Source organism: Mchenga conophoros, linkage group LG16 (assembly GCF_057382185.1).
Source record: "Mchenga conophoros isolate Kocher_MC1m ecotype Shallow Benthic linkage group LG16, M_conophoros_male_GT1.1, whole genome shotgun sequence".
NCBI classification, from domain to species: Eukaryota; Metazoa; Chordata; class Actinopteri; order Cichliformes; family Cichlidae; genus Mchenga; species Mchenga conophoros.
Window position 1 is genome coordinate 9,176,558 of NC_140541.1, and position 17,207 is coordinate 9,193,764.

Here is a 17,207-nt window from a genome sequence, read left to right on the forward strand (position 1 = left end):
GTCGGGTTCGTTGTTAACATTATTCAGCAAAGTCGGATGTGTCCCGTTCTTTCAGAAGGATAGATTGGAGCAATGTGTTTTATACTGAGCAGTGTTGGGGACACGCAGAGCAAGCGGTTGCTGTTCAGATTGAGACCTCATGCTCAGTCATGGCCTGGGCAACAGGTTGTGTTTGGACTGCGCACTACTAGCCAGAACTGCTTTGTGCTGCCTGGCACTTAATCCACTTAAAGCCAATTACACCTTCCTGAAAATGACAATGCAGCATGTGGTGGAGGGAACCAGAGAGGAGGGAGCTCTGGTCCTCTCTCTTTTTGTTTCTAACAGCTCTGGAGTTAATTCTTTCCTCCCATGTGAGTGTTATCACCATTAGTTGGAGCAGCAGTGATTGATAATGACTGTTTTGGCTAAAAGAGGCAGAAGGTGCTGAAGGATAAGTTCCTACTTTAACAAAGACAGTTTTACTTTTTTTCAGCAATAAATCTTTTCCTTGCTGTTCAGTCTATAGCACAGCTTAGTAAAGCTAAACATTTGTCTGTCAGCATATCTCATAAGCAGTGAAACATGACAACTTACAACTTTCATGAGCTACAGTATAAGCACATAAAAGATGAAATGAATTAGTAAAAATGAAAATAAAATCAGTGTCATATTTAACATATTTTAAATATTTTTACATTTAACAAAAACACAGCAAAGCTACAAATACAGCATGAAAACTAAACTTTCAACATGGCAGTACATTAATAGACATGTATACAAATGAGTATGAGCATGTCAGGGGCACAAGAGTGTGTAACAGAATACTGAATCCAGTTCATTTAACGCCTGTGGGTGTTATTAATTTATATCCTATTAAAATATATATTTTTATCTGGGGAAACGCTACACGTATGAAGGCTAATTTACATAACTGAGCCCTGCTCTCAAAAAACGACACAGATGTAACACTGTAAGTTTTAAAAACAGGATATTCTGTCAGCAGTGTTGGGGAGTAACGGAATACATGTGCCACCGTTACGTATTTAAAATGCAAAATATGAGTAACTGTATTCCGTTACAGTTGCCGTTTAAAAAGGTGGTATTTAGAATACAGTTACTTTGTTGAAATAAATGGATTACACGACGGTACTGTCAGGACTGTTTGGGTTTTGTTTGACAGCCAAGTTCTGTTGTTCCAGGCGGCAGCGTTACGGTTGCCATGGTGACGCGCACTCTCTGCGACTGCGTGTTTCCTGGGTGAGAGAGCGCCTTTTTTGTTGTTGTTGTTGTGCTAAGCTAATAGGCAGAATGCTACAGGCATAGCCCTAAAGAATGTAGCATTATAGGCAGTGTAGTCCGTGCTGCAGGGAGAATGGACTGCCATACACGTTATGTGTCTGTGAGCGAGGGAGGGAGAAAAAGGAAAAGTACGAGCTGTCATCGAGCAGAAACGGGAGCTGGAAGCATGTAAATATAATAATAACCACTGCAGCCAAGAAGAGTGCCTGACGAGCCCAGTTGTAAGTAAGCTATTAAGACTCGACTGTACACTGTGTTCGTGTTTTCCACCGAAACAATAAGTTCCGTTGCAGCAGCCTTTCAACGCCTCTCTCTGTCTCTCGCTAGCAAAGTTGACCCAGACAACAAAGTAAAGCTATTTTTCAGCTATGATTCCGACACGAAACCCGACGTATTAGTCAGAGGTCCTTTACTACGGTTCGGAGCCGCGGACCTTCAGTAACAGTAATAAATCACACAGCAATAGTACATTCATGTAGTTGTAAAAAGCATGATAATATATTAAGTAATCCAAAGTATTCAGAATACGTTACTGTCATTGAGTAACGTAATACATTTTGGGGCATGTATTCTGTAGTCTGTAGTGGAATACATTTTAAAAGTAACCTTCCCAACACTGTCTGTCAGTACAGAAGTTGACATCATGTGGTTGGTTAAAGCTAATAGACTTACATTAGTTTGTGTTAGCAAACTCAAGACAAAATCGATAACTCAGAGGAAAATAACAACACTAAAGCTAAAAATCAATTTAAGGGAATCACATTTGTCCATCTCGTGGCTGTAACAATGGGTTTTATGTTAAGAAACTGAGGACATACTGTCCACTTCCACTGTCTGTCAGCTTCATGCAATAAAATAATAATCTTTCTCTTCCCAAGCAAATCCAGAGTAGTGATGGGATTTCCGGCTCTTTTTAGAGATCCGGCTCTTTCGGTTCGGCTCACTAAAAAGAGCCGGCTCTTTCGGCTCCGAACCGGCTCTTCAGGTTGTTTTGTTGCTTTAATTAATTTATTATTAACAATAATATAAGATTATGCACAAAAGGAATTACTAACGTAAAAACAAGTGGTTTTATTTATATATGTTTATATATAAATATATGCGGTGGCCCCTAGAGACAAAACACGTACAAACAACAAAACACATTTCTAGCATGAACTGAACTTCCAAAGCAGAGCTACTAGATCACTTAAATTACACAATTGAAAGCATGTGTGTATTGTTTGTGTATTTATACACAGGCACTCATATATATATTCAAATAATTTAAAAAAAAGTTCATTTACCTGTTATTACCACACACCAAATCCGGTCGTTGGTACTTGCTGGCTTGTGTAGCCACAAGATAACAAAGGCTCAACACTGCGCCCAGCATCCTGGAGCACTTCTGTTGTCTTTTGTACGTGTTTTGAGTTTTTATGTGCTTCTGAGTTTTTACGTGCTTCGGAGTTTGTACGTGTTTTTACGTGTTTTGGAGTTTTTACGTGTTTTGGAGTTTGTACGTGTTTTTACGTGTTTTGGAGTTTGTACATGCTTCAGAGTTCGTACGTGATTTGAAGTTTGTATGTGCTTTGTCTCTAGGGGCCACCGTAAATATACTTTTATTTATTCACTCCACATAAAATGTAATAAATAAATCATATAATACAAAAATCAACTATTCACATTTCAAGTTTTAACTATTTAAATTTTCAGCTTTTTCCTTTCACAAATTTAAAGTGAAAAGAACACAAAACACTGCAAACCACAACACAATTAAATATAAATTATAATATGAAAACTAAAAGAACATGCATATTCTCTGTCATATGGACCTGCATGAATAAACTTTCTCAATCCTTTATCATCTGCAACCGAAAATAGTTGTGGATGATTACTATACCTTTCTAATGTTGTTGTCCCTGCCTCTCTTTCTCTCTCTCTGGCTCTGTTCCTGTGCTACTGAGTGTAACTACCGCCCCTCCCCCCTCTGCCCAGCGTAAAGCACAAGGCTCGCGTGCAGAGTGAAGCGGAAAAAAAGTGCGAGAGAGGCTGAGAGAAAGAAAAAAAAAAAAACCCACGTGACGGCTCGCGATAAGGAGCCGGCTCGCGTCGTTCACGTCAAAGAGCCGGCTCTAAGAGCCATTTCGTTCGCGAACGACCCATCACTAATCCAGAGAGTTTACAGTCGTGTCCAAATTCATGAGTTGCATCCTCCTGAGGCCGCATTTGTAGACCGATTACGTCACAGCGACGCGCCGAAGGCTGTCCAAATTCATATACTGCTCCGAATGCAGCCGACAAACGAGTCCTCCTTTTCCCCGAATTTGAAGGATGGGTCGGGTGTGTCCTTCGTGGCCCACCATATCCCAGAATTCATAGCGCAGCCCAGCCAAGCTCCAGTTTCCGGCTAATGGCGGCCGCTACTAAGTTTTAAAATTACTCTTATTAATCTTTCTGGGTCACAAAATAAACTTTTAACATATTTTCAGGCGAGAATGTGGGTGCGTAAACTTCAAATATCTGCTTTGTTTGTCAAGATATCGCATATTTGCAAAAGTGCTTCGACGTTTTCGGTGACGTCTGTCACCCACCAGCTCAACAGCTTGCCAGCCCAGAATTCATTGCACAGAACTTCATTCACGTAACGATGGCGGCACAAAAGGATAAACCGGGAGACGAATACACTTTTAAATGTAAGTATGTGAAAATCTGGTGGTACAAAAGTTAAATTTTTATAGCGGTTATGTTGTTAGGGTTGTGAATTTGCATAGACTTGTAATATTTATTTAAACAATCTTCATAAAAAGTGGACGTAAACTAGCTTGTATGGTGGGTTCCACGGTTTTCCATTGGCGCTTACATTTTTCCCAATCGTTTTTGTGATATGTTTATAGGGACCAAAGAGCAAACGGCAGACTTTATTAAAACTAGAGGAGAAAATGATCACCTCTTCACCGGGGTAAAAAATTCAGCGACTGTGGGATGGAGGTACACGAATAAATCAATTTACACATCATATTCATCTGAGTACGGTTTCAGTAACCCTCATTCTGTACAGAACCTGTGATGTCCAGACGATATTCCTCTTGTGTTCTGCTGTGAAAACTTTTGGATTTAGGGATTATCATAGTTGTCATGGTTTTCTCTCTTCTCTTATTTTTTTGTGTGCGATCAGGACTATTCTTGAGAAGATGGGCCTACAAGGGAAAGTCACCACCTTGCAGGCCAAAAAGAAGTGGGACAACTTAAAGAAAAGATAAAAAGTATGTGTGCTGTCAAGAAGATAATTTAAGAGAGAGATAAGATAGAACTTTATTAATCCCTCGGGTGGGTTCCTCTGGGAAATTCTATTTCCAAAAAGCACAGCACCGACAGAAGTACAAGTGAATTGCACATTTCAGGTATTGAGGTCTATTGCACTGTTGACTATTTACAAAAGTATTGCACAAGGTATTGTACAGTGAGGTGAAGAGGCACTACAGCTTAGTTGTTCCCCCCTCCTTTGTCCTCCTGTTTCCCCTCCCTCTCCCCTCCAGAGAGGAGTTAAACAGTCTGATGGCGTGTGGGACAAAGGAGTTTTTAAGTCTGTTAGTTCTTGTCTTGGGGAGAAGCAACCTGTCACTGAACAGACTCGTCTGGTTTTTAATGGCCGTGTGCAGAGGATGCCCAGCATTGTTCATAATGTCCAGCAGTTTCTTTAGTGTCCTTCTCTCTGCCACTGTCACCAGAGTGTCCAGCTTCATGCCGACCACAGAGCTAGCCTTCCTGATCAGTTTCTCTAGCCTGCATTAAGAATGAAATTTAATAAATGCACATTTACTAAAAGTTGTATTGTTTACATTTGTCTGTCATTTCTGATTTCCTCTGCCATTAGGATTGCAAGTGTCCAGGGTCAGGTGAGGGAGTCAGTGGGAAGCCCACTGCTGCTACTTGGCCCTGGTTTGGCCTCATGGATGAGGTGATGGGACAGAGGCCTTCCATTAGGCCCCCTGTCCTTATTTCCTCTCTCCCTGAGGACACTCCAGGGCCAAGTACAGCAGTGGGTGACCAAAGTGAGATGGAAGAGGAGACAGATGAGGAAGGAGGTCAGCCAGCAGCAACGGGAAGGAAGAGGAGAAGGGAAAGACAGGATGAGCTCCTTGAGCTCATCAAAGAGGACATGCAGTACCAAAGGGAGGCTGAGGAGAGAACAGGAGAGCAGGGACAGGATGGACAGACTTTTTTCCATTCTAGAAAGATTAGTTCCTAAATAAGTTAAAAATATATTCAGATATGTTCTTACTTTGTTCTATTTGTTATGTCATACTAAAAGTTTTTGATTAATGAAAATTAGTTCCCAAATTGGTTGTGCCTTCAGATATTCTTTTTTTTTTAATACATTTCTTACCTTTTTCTACGTGTTATTTTAAGTTTTCCACTATGAATAAATTGATGAAAACAGATTTCGCTGAACTCATTTTATTTAGTTGTTTTTAACATGTATGAACATAAACTTTAAATGTCAATTTAAAACTCTTCAAAGGTAAATAATAATAAAACAAGAATATTTCTAAAAAATGAATTTTAGTCAGAGAAGGAAAAATATATACAAATATTTACAAATTTTCACACAGGATTAACCAAAGTGACCTGTTCCTGGACCGTTTTTTTTTTTTTTCAAATATACTTTAAAGATCACACAAACAGAAAATCTCTGGCAGTGTTGCTGGATTTGCCGAAAGAAGATCAGACATGGATGGGGTGCTGCGACTGTGACCCGTGGTTTGTCTTTTCTGGTCAGAAAGTGGAGAATCGCACAGGGTGGTCTGCAAAGAGTTTTAGGATGCTTCCTCCCTCTGTCCACTGCATCGTCCATCCACGGGTTTGCAGGGCTGACTCAATCGACGGCTGCCACACCACTAAGAGGTTTTTCAGAAATATGCAAACCAGAGAAAGTGGATTCACTACTAGTATAATACTTGTGACTCTGTAGCAGACAACAGTTTGAAAAAATGGTATTAAAAAAGATGCTTAGATAAATGTTTACTTGCCTGTTAACAGTAGTCATGGTCTGGTGGTACCTCCTCCAGGGCAGACACCTCGGCAGACAGCTGGTCCCGCCACAGAGCACCACTGACTGCCTCCAATCCAGCCTCCCCCTCATCCTCTGCTCCATCTTCCTCAGGTTCATCCTCAGGAGCCACAATGTCACCAGCACTGAGGCAAATGTTGTGGAGGATGGCACATGCTGTTACTACCTGTAGTGATATACATATAGACATTATTCTTTCATACACACACACACACACACACACACACACACACACATATATATATGTATACGCACACACAATTAATTTGACATTGGGTGGTCACTTACATGAGGTACAAAGGTGTGGTGCACCTCCAGCGCTTGCAGGAAGATGGCCCTGAACCTGTTCTTCATCATCCCAAAAGCACGCTCTATTATGGAGCGTGCCCTGGAATGATGGCTGTTAAAGCGCTGGGCTCCCACACCTTGGACTGGCCTCTTGTAGGGTGTGATGAGGGGGAGTGGACGCTGGAGGCATGGGTACCCTCCATCTGCGAGGATGAAATGCCCTGGAGGAGGGTAGACTGACTGTCTGTACAGTGGGCTGTGGCGGAGCACCCTGGAATCATGCACCGACCCAGGCCAGCCCACGTATGTGTCGATGAAGCGGCCCCGATGGTCACAAACCGCCTGCAAGATGATTGATGGAAACTGTTTTCTGTTCCTATAGCACTGACCATCAGGGCCACTTGGACACTTGATGCGTATGTGGCAGCCGTCAATTGCACCCACCGCTTTCATAAAGGCTCTGTGGCGTGCCAGCCCTGCAAACCCACGGGACACTACCTCCAGGTCCTCTGGGGTTGTTGGGAGGTGGATGACCTGGTAGCGAATGGCCAACACCTCTTACGTGACTTGGTGGACGATGTAGTGGACAGTAGAACGCGGCATCCCAAACACTCTTGAGACCACCCTGTAGGATGCTCCACTTGCCAACCAGAAAAGTAACACCAGTATCTCAATTGTGGCACCCCATCCATGCCGCCGATCCTGGTTCAGGAGATTTAACAACACTGCCAGAGACTCCCTGCTTAGCCGAAAATCAGGCCTTGGATCCTCCTGGCTAAAAAAACGGTCCAGGACTGGTACACTTTGGTTAATCCTGCAGTACAACGGCCTTGTCTGGTTAAGGAAAAGGTGGAGAACAGCATAATCAGTTTTAATAGAAAGGTATGACTTCATTTATTTTATGACATCAAAGCATTATTCTGATTACTAAGCTTGAGTAAAATATACTAACACTGAGAAATAACATTTTATACATTTCATCTGTGTAGCTAAGCTTTTTTGTGAACTCAAAAATAACCCTGTTTTTGGCTTTCTGACAATTTTACTGCAATTTTATGTACAAAAATAAGTAACAGATCATATGAATAACTGAAAATAAATGTAAACTTATAGAAGAACATTTTCTAAGGGATTTTGTTCATATATTTTGAATGACCGCCGTCATTCAGTCACTGAAATTATCCATAAAACTAGCTAAGTAATTCCTAAATGCGTCTAGATTAATAGTTTTACCTGGATATGATTTTCTCTGATGAGCCTGGAGTACAAAACATGCCGGCGATGACGACCGCGAGACAGTTTTTTTAGATCGTTGATAATTAAAAATGAACACAAAAAACGGAGAAAGATTTCGGGGTCCATTTTCGATTTTCGTGCCGTGGCGCTGACGGCCGGAAATACTCTGATTTAAGGGCGGGAGTAGATCGAGAAGGCTAGACCGTCCAATTCCACAGCCGTTTACTTCCGGCTTACCCGACTTCCTGAGGACCCGGCCCACGTAGACCGCGAAGGCCGGGTCCTCAGGATGCAGCAGCTCATGAATTTGGACACGACAAGTGAAAATGGACAGTATACCATCAGTTTCTTAACATAAACTCATTGTTGCAGGCAGCGACAGCACAAATGTGATCCCCTTAAACTTTTAGTGTTGTTATTTCCTCTGAGTTATAGATTCTGTCACTAGTTAGCGAATGTTTATGTTAGCTATTAGCCACAACTAGGGATGGGTGTCGTTTAGGTTTTATCCGATACCAGTACCAAACCGGTACTTTTGAAACGGTGCCGGTGCTTAAACGGTGCTCGAACCGGTGCTCGAACCTGTGCTTAAAGAATGGAGAACACAAAATTGGTCCAAAAAACTCTCATGTTCAGCTGTTTTTTTGTAAAAGGATAACAATGTTAGCCTTTTCTGCAGCTATAGGGGATTTATGGCATCGCTCTTGGCTGGAAGCAGTGCTTAAACAATGGAAAAAACAAACTTTGTCCAAAAACCTGTTTAGCTGTTTTCCACTTTTTCTTTGGTCATTTTAGCCTTTTTGGCCAGCGTGAAGGGAGTATCTGCCATCAAACAAGAAGACAGCCGCATGTAACTACGACGGTGTTTGCTAGTTCACCTTACATGCATTAATGTAATAACGTGGTTAGCCTACTCAACGTAAATTACACACAAACAACATTAAGCTACTCGCGCAGAGAAGAGCGGCTGCTGCTGCCATCATCATCCGTATCAGTATCAGCATAATAGCACTTGTTGCAGGTTGCTGAGTTTGCATCTTTTGCTGTGAAGTACAGCCAGACTTTTGACCGCTTCGCTTTGGGCATTTTTAATCTGTAGCTCTGCTCTAAAAGAACGTACATGCCTGGGCCCGCCGACTACGCTCGCAAAGGTAAAATGATTGGCTGGAATCCAAAGTGTATGACATCTCAGGAAAAAAAAAGCACCGAAATAAAGCACCGAAATGTGCGCTGCTTTTCGGTCTGGTTACTACCGTTTATGTCAGAACCGGTGCTACCGGTACCCATCCCTAGCCACAACAATCAATCACAGAATGTCACGTTCCGTACTGACAGAAGATGGTGCTGAACCTGTTTTTAAAACTTTAACTTTGAACACTTGTTTCTTAAACCCAGCTTCACAGATAGTGTTACATCTGTTTCAGTTTGTGAGAGCAGGGCACAGTGGTGTAAATTAGCCTTTATATGTAAAGCATTTCATGTCGCCTTTAATCGATTGCATTTTATTATAATACACAAACTGTCTGTCTGTTTGCTTGTTTGTGTGTCCACAAATTCCTTCTATATGATCAGAATTTGAGGAACCAAAATATTCACACAGTTTCATCTTAGGCCACTGAAGGTTATTTTCCATATCAGATAACACAATGTTATCATGTTGCCTAGCATTGTATCATTTGTGTGCACCTTATGGTCCGAAAAATACGTACTGCACACTGCAGTTTAATGTTGCAAAGCACCTCTTTTTAACTTCAGTGGATATTATACATGGTTATGCTCAGGATATGTCAGCCCATTTCTACTGGAAATGCCTTTTGGTTAAACTTTCAGCAAGGAATTAGCATTTGCACTGTTACATTTTTATAAAGCTTTAATGTACATAAAAACCAGCTTCTTGTTTAAGTGAAAATAAATGGAAGGTTGTCTTTTTGCGCTAGTAATGTTGTGGAGTTGTATTTTGACTCGCATCAATTATATCATCAGTTATATCGTTATCGCAAATTTTCAAATATATATCGTGATAAATATTTTTGGCCATATCGCCCTGCTCTAATTGTAGCACCAAAATTTTAGAATTTACAACAGTGCAGAGTATCACATCAGTGAATCAATGACAAGAAAAGGGATGATACATAGTGAGCTGGAATCTCTAACCATGATTTAAACCACTAGCTGTAATTTCCAGAAACACTTAATACATGTGGAAAAAAACCCCCCAACAACAAAAAAACAGCACTTCTTGTAAGACGCAATAAATGCCTAGTCAGCTAGTGTTCATCTTTGTCAGTCTTGACGAATGCCTTAGCCTCTTTTAAAACTAAAACCAAAAACAAACAGCTACAGAGGGTCTTCCCAAAATTGCTCCTGGGGGTTCAATAAACCCAGCAGCTGGATGCAAACCTTCAGAGGTCTTCATTAAGAGATACAGAAACAGTTCAATGTGCAGTCATACAACACATTCACGTGTGTGTGAGTGTTTGTGAGAAAGCAAGTAGACAGATAAAGACAGAATGTGTGGGTATCATCTCACATATGGTGAACACACATGAAGGCATTCTCTAGCATCACATATAGTACAACATGTTGATTTAATTACACAGGAAGTAGGGCCTGCGACAGTCTTCTTATTTATGATGTGTTGTGGCCATTTACATCTAAGCCATGTGAGAGGGAAAAATCCAGGACAGCAGTTAGTCAGGAATTTCGACCACTTGTGTCGGGAAAATACGCTGTTACAGCAATGACTCATAAAAAATGCTTTGAAAATCAGCACATTTTGGGTTTTTGACACAGTGCAAACGGATTATTTGTTTTTATCTAAAGATCAGTGATGCAATTTTCCTGCTCTGTAGAATCATCAGAATTGATGACCTGAAAGTAATTTCCATCATTTTATTTTTAATTAATGAGACGTTACAGTTTTAAAAGTCACAGACAAATGACACTGTCGCTGGGACATCAGATCGGTCATGCATGAGGACAAAAATGAGAATTTGTTCTCTAATCTGCTTTATGTTAAATGGAGTGTTGCTTGAATAATGAAAAATGAATTGCATGCCTTTCTGTTTGTGTCCAGAACGAATAGAATTGTTTGACAGTCAAACCATTGCCTGTACATCATGGGTTTCATCTTGCTTTAGGTTAAAGGTAATGAAGCTGTTTTGGAACAGTGAGATGTGCTCCCCAGATTCCTGGATGTCTGAGTGCAATTTTATGTCTTTTTAAAAAAACCTTTAGTGAGTGAGTTACCAGCTTTGGTTGTATAGGTTACAGAGTGGGCTCACTGGGAGCTATCTAGTTACCGCTGCCTGTGGCGTGTGCGTGGTGGGGAGAACGGGCAACGGGAGGCAGGCAAAGCGTCTGTTGAGTGGAAAATGGCCTCTAAAGCTCGCCTACTCACCTTTCGCAGTGACAACATTTAGCACCGCGTGCCCACCCCGTTCCCCTTTCTCACCCACTCACCACCCTCTCTCTCTCCTCTCCCCGCCTTTAGCCCTCACCCTTACGCTATTACGGTTTTTAACGCTTTACAAACTGTTTTCGGAGTGATAGATAAATAAATTGATTTTGGGGGAGCCAATGCCCTTCAACAGATGGTCAGACGTGACAGGGAATAGTGGGTGGTGGTGGCAGCGTTGGTGAAGTTCTGCTCAAGCCCCCACTATGGCCGAATGTGACAAAATGCAAAGTGGAATTCGACGGCCCCCGCAGTCCAGAATTGGCCCACGGAACGAGCATGTGAGAGGAACGATGGCATGTCCTTCGCAGTCCAGGCGCGTTTGGGTGACAGCTGCGATGTTTATAGGCCAGCTTCGATGACAGTCGAAGGGGGGAGCAGCTCGGCCCTTTTCAGACAGGAATTAGGTTTGTCATCAGATTCTAAAATCCTTCTGATTTATGATGTTTCCACCCCTGTTTTCTCCTCTACCCTCTTGACCTCCGCTGACAAACACCCAGCGGGAAGATGATGACATTCGGCAAAATTGTTTGTTTATCTATTACTTTCACCACAAAGGATCGTTTTCCCCAGACCATCATGCACCTAGCTACAACATTCACACCAAGTCCTCCTGCTGTGCACTTCTTTACTGGGAAAGTGTGGTACAAATAATAAGCACTGTTTGATTTATTACATTGTAATTACGCATATTTTTGTGCAATTTTGTCTGATTGGTAAAGTTTCCTGCTTTTGCTCAGTCAGTGAAAAGGTTCCACTTACAACTAGATGCACACCTCAAGTTAGAGGTTGTGCATAGGCTGCCATGAGTAGCTGTTGCAACTTCCTCGTGATTATGTGATGAAATCTGCGTATTAAACAACTATATTGTAATCACTTTTGTTGCAGGTTTATGGCACTTAGAACTCTCCCACTGCTAAAAACTATCATCACAAAAACAGCATAGGGTTATACCACTGCTCAAGCAGACAACCTCAGTATCTTTTTTCATCCCTTTAAATAGCAAAGCACTTCATTTACACTCACAGCCTCTGTTAACACAAATGTCTGATCAGCCATTTACATTGCATGTAGACATAGTCAGTATGACCTACTGAAGTTCACAGCGACCATCAGAATGGGGAGGAATGGTGATTTAAATAAATTTGAATGTGGCATGGTTGTTGGTGCCAGACGGTCTGCTGTATTTCAGAAACCCTTGGTCTATTGGGAGTTTTCCACACAACTATTTCCAGGGTTTAAAGGGAATGGGATGAGAGAAGGGAAAGTATCCTGTGAGCAGCAAGCCTCTGGGCGATAATGCCTTTTTGATGTCAGAGGTTAGAGGTGAACAGTCAGACTGCTTTGAGCCAAGAGGAAGGTAACAATAACTCAAATGACCACTCGTAACAACGCTGAACACACAAGTCATGCGACTTTGAAACACATGGGTTATACCGGCAGAGACCACACCGGTTGCCACTCCTGTCATCTAAGAACAGGAAACTGAAGCTACAGTTTCCACAGGCTCACTAAAATAGTTCATTAGAAGTTTGGAGAATTGTTGCTTGCTCTAATGAGTCTTGAATTGTGCTGTATCATGGTGTGAGGGATATTTTCTTGACTTACCGGTACTTTAAGTGCACCGATCATCTGATGGAAACTTGAAGTAGGTTAACTAAGATCAGGTAAAATTGCTTTTTACCAGAGGAGCCTGTCATTGTAACTTGCTATGATTCAAAAAAAGTTCTTGTAATCTCTCTGATCCACTCACTACCCCTAGCTGTTGAATTAATACTGATATGTAAACATAAGAAAACCTCAGTTGATAAATTGCCTGATTTAGCAATTATAAATTAAGCAGTATCTCGACTGACCATAGAATTAAATTTAATAATCTTGTCTGACCAGCAATTAATGAGGAGATTATGTGTGGAGCATCCCTTTTAATAGGAGAGTCATCACAGGGTTGTGTGCCAGGAGGCTTTCAGACAGGTCACTGAGGGGACTGAGGGGATGCGCTATTTTAGGAAGCACATATTGGGAAACAACTGAAAGTTTTAATTTAAAAATACAAAGTCCAGGCTGGTAGAGGCTATGCAGTTTACCATGCTTTTCATTGTGTTAACTCAACAACATTTGTGAGTAATCCAGAGTTTATATAATTCTAATATTTTCATGTGTTTGTTGTTCGAGGGTATGTTTGTGCTGAACTCACAGATAGTCTCTCGTTTCACTTTAGTGTAAAAGAGAACTGTAGCCTTTTCACATTTGTTTTATTTTGTGGATCGTTAAAGCAAAGCTTATAAAGCCAGATCCACTGCCACCTGAATCACAGACTGTAAATAAAAGATAGATATAGCTACTCGTTAAACAGGTTGTGAAACCTCAAGCTAAGCATTTTACATGCATGCTACAAGCCAGGGGTGCTCAGCTTCAGAATCTGAAGGACAGTATGTTCTCATATGGTAGCAAGTTATCAAACATAAGGTAGGTCTGCTCCTGCATGCTCGAGTTTACTGCTTTTTATTCTAATGAGGAATGATATTCACAAAATGGTATAATTTGACTTTCCTTCAGTTGGTGGCCAGAATACAAAAAAGGCACATTAGCACTGGCAACAAGTGGGAGAGCAGTGACTGTCACTCGGTGCTGGGTTTTTTTTCTGTGACTTTTACAATAAGCAAGCATAGAATTGAATAAAGTGGCTTAGGCACTGTGTGATATTCTTATCTGTTAACACCTACATGGGATTAAAAAAGTCTGCCTCTCCGTGTTAGCCCTGCGTCAGATTGGCAACCTGGCCAGGTTGCACCCTACCTTTCGCCCTATGGCAGTTGGGATAGGCTCCAGCCTCCCACGACCCCGATAAGGACAACCGGAAAAGAATGGATGGATGGATTAAAATATTAATGAAAAATAAGAGTGGTGTTAGTAAAACAGCTGGTTAAACTTGTATCATATTTGATACATGGGTTTTTGAGATCTCTGCATCATTAGTGTGATAGTATGATTTTGTTTCTGAAAAACCTGATGCATAAAATCACACAATCAGGCTGTTTTTGTCCAATAATTGCACAAAAATGCCAAATGTAGTAAAAATTATACAAATCATAACTCATGCAAATTAATACTTTGTTTAATTTGCATGTATGAATTGTTTTATCCTATTGTAAAGTGTCCTTGGGCGCTCATAAATAAAATTTATTATTATTATTATTATTATTATTATTAACTTATTTTCTATTCACTTCAATTTTTTGAAAAATTTGGAAATGATTTCATGGTTCAGGCTTTACAGGATTCATTGATCTCTGTTTTGTTTTTTTCAGTGGACAAACATTGCTTGCCTTGCTTGCACTGCGGTAAACTTTTATATACATTCAATGATCTTAACCCATTGCTCAGTGGGCTAAACAGTTTTCTACATGGGTTTTCTTTCCTTCAGTTAGAATAACACTACTGTGAATTTGGAAGATATATTCATCAGGTACACACAAACACTATGACTAATACACTGTGTCTGCTGGCTATCAGCAACCTTTGAGACAAGGGTTATAATGAATGATTAGATGTCTTAATGAGACTGATAGTTGCTAAATATTCCACTGTTTTCACTTTTTAGCTAGATTGTCAAGATTATAGAACATAGGAAATTTAGAACTATTTTCAGAATTGCTGTATTTGAAAAGGAAATCAAGCTGGGTGGCATTTCCTCACATCTTAAAAAAATGACACCCTGCTATGTGACACTTCCCCTCTCCTTATCATTGGAATTTATAAGCTCTCATTCACGCCAGGTGCTTAGACGGGGGAATGCACATATAACCCCCCCAACACGCACACACAAAAACACACACACCTATGTATCTATACACAGCAAATTCAAAAGTGTTAAATGTTTTGGTGTTAATAGTCTTCTTGCAAAAGTAGAGTTAATTTTACTCTAAGTAGAGTCACATTCTTTTAATGTAACTCTGAGGTGTAAAATGATAGTAGTTAAAATCGAGTGTTAAAAATGAGTGTTTCTAGGTCAAATCTGGAGGTGTTACAATGGAAACATTAACTCTTGACCTCTTAACTCTGAACTCCCACAGGGGCTATGACACCAATAGAGCAAATTCACAGACTCCGCCCCCAGCACGGCTCCAATCGAAGCTGAAGTGAAGCCGTTTCAGAACATTTTGCTCTACATATTTGAGTTGTTTGCCATGCTTGGTAAGTCATTTTTTCAAAGATTGTTTCAATTATTATTATGAGCTTTTACTTCTGTGGTTCTTTGGAGTTGAGACAAAGCTGTGTGAAAGGCATTAGCCATGTTGCTCGCTGATAGCATAATATTCTGTTTTAGCTAGCTGAAAGGTATTGTTTGCGGGCAAATACCACAGCCTTGAAAAAAAGCTTGCATGTGAATTTTCAGTCAAATCTTTGGTCAAATACACCTAAAACAATGTCTAGAATGTGAAATGTTGGTATAATGGTGCTACTTGAAGCCTGAAACCGATCGCCCATAAAAAAAACCCAAAAAAACGAGCAAACAGCAGTAGCAGGCGTCCTGACTGGGTTCTACGTTAGCATTTAGATCCCTCCAGAGTTTTGTGCACACGGTTTAGGTAAAAATGAAAAAGGTTGAGGTTTTACATTTAGTTCAGTATTACCTGTTGCCTGTGTCTTTGTCTTTTGGGAAAATACTTTACACAAGTAATGGCTCAAAGAGGATTCCTTTTTTTTTTTACTGTGCTGCAATTGTTTACTGGATTATTTGTGCCATTAATTAGTGTCAACTAATTTTTTATTCAATCTCCACAGAGGATATGCTTGTGAAGATGGAGTATGGGGGAGAGCAGAAGTGCGTTGAAGTTCCACAAAGGGATGAATGAAGGACATGCATATTGTATTGAAGAAATAAGTGTTGAGAATGCTGTTATTTGCATTTACCAGCTCACCTATGTCAGACCTTTTGATAAACACAATTCTAATGAAAGTGAGAATATGTACACTGTTACATCTTTCAGAAAATGTTTTGAAATTGTGGTGCACAGTTCAGAATAAATGTTTTTCAAAAACCATTGCATCTTTTTAGTAAATGTTTATTTCCAAAAGAAATTTCTAGAAGTTCAGAACAGTAAAATTCCCGCTTTTTAGAATGAATTAGAAGATAACTCTTACGTAGTTAAACTAAAATACTCTTTGAGAGTTAATATATAAACTCTTAACACCAAGTGTTAAATTATCAACTCCAGACAGATTTGGTGTTTAACACTAAATCAGAGTTAACGTACCAACTAGGGCTGGGCGATATGACCCAAAATTCATATCTCGATATTTTTTAGCTGGATGGCGATATAAGATATATATCTCGATTTTTTTTTAAGCCATAAAGTAAGAACAAAAAGAGAGTTCTTAGTCAAAGCTGTGTCCCAGATGTCACACAGGCACTTTTATTAACATACAGCACAGATGTACATGAAAAATTACTCAAAATTAAATTATGAGCATTCATTAAATAATAATGCTCCATAAATAAAAGAAAACAAGGTTGTTTTTGTGCTAAACAAAGAGCTCACAATTGTGCAGTCAAAATGTAAACTAAAAGACGCTGAGCGTAATAACAAAGACAGACAGATTTCACAGCTGCTCTGTTCCCAAGTTTTACTGTGTGACTGACAGCCTGGAGTTTGAAATCCACTTCATAACCACGTCTCTTACAGGTGCCATTTATGGTCCTTATACACACACAATACGGTAATATTACGTTGATGCACAGTACGTATCACTCCGCGAAGCTCCTCGGTAGCCGTAATGCGCCGACAATCTATCAAGCGGTGCAGCTCCGTAGCTTACCAAAGTCGTACTAAAACATTTTTTGACAGATTGCTGAGCGCCGTGTACCACATAAAATCGGTTCGCGGC

At 40.4% G+C, this 17,207-nt stretch overlaps 1 pseudogene across 1 annotated transcript; it reads left to right on the top strand.

Annotated features, from left to right (window-relative positions):
• Positions 1-3,729: 3,729 nt before the first annotated feature.
• Positions 3,730-6,612, top strand: LOC146556257 (uncharacterized; annotated as a pseudogene). Its single transcript, XR_014889006.1, has 4 exons — positions 3,730-3,956; positions 4,158-4,251; positions 4,439-4,526; positions 5,138-6,612. The product of XR_014889006.1 is annotated as an uncharacterized LOC146556257 (transcript).
• The last annotated feature ends 10,595 nt before the right edge of the window (positions 6,613-17,207 follow it).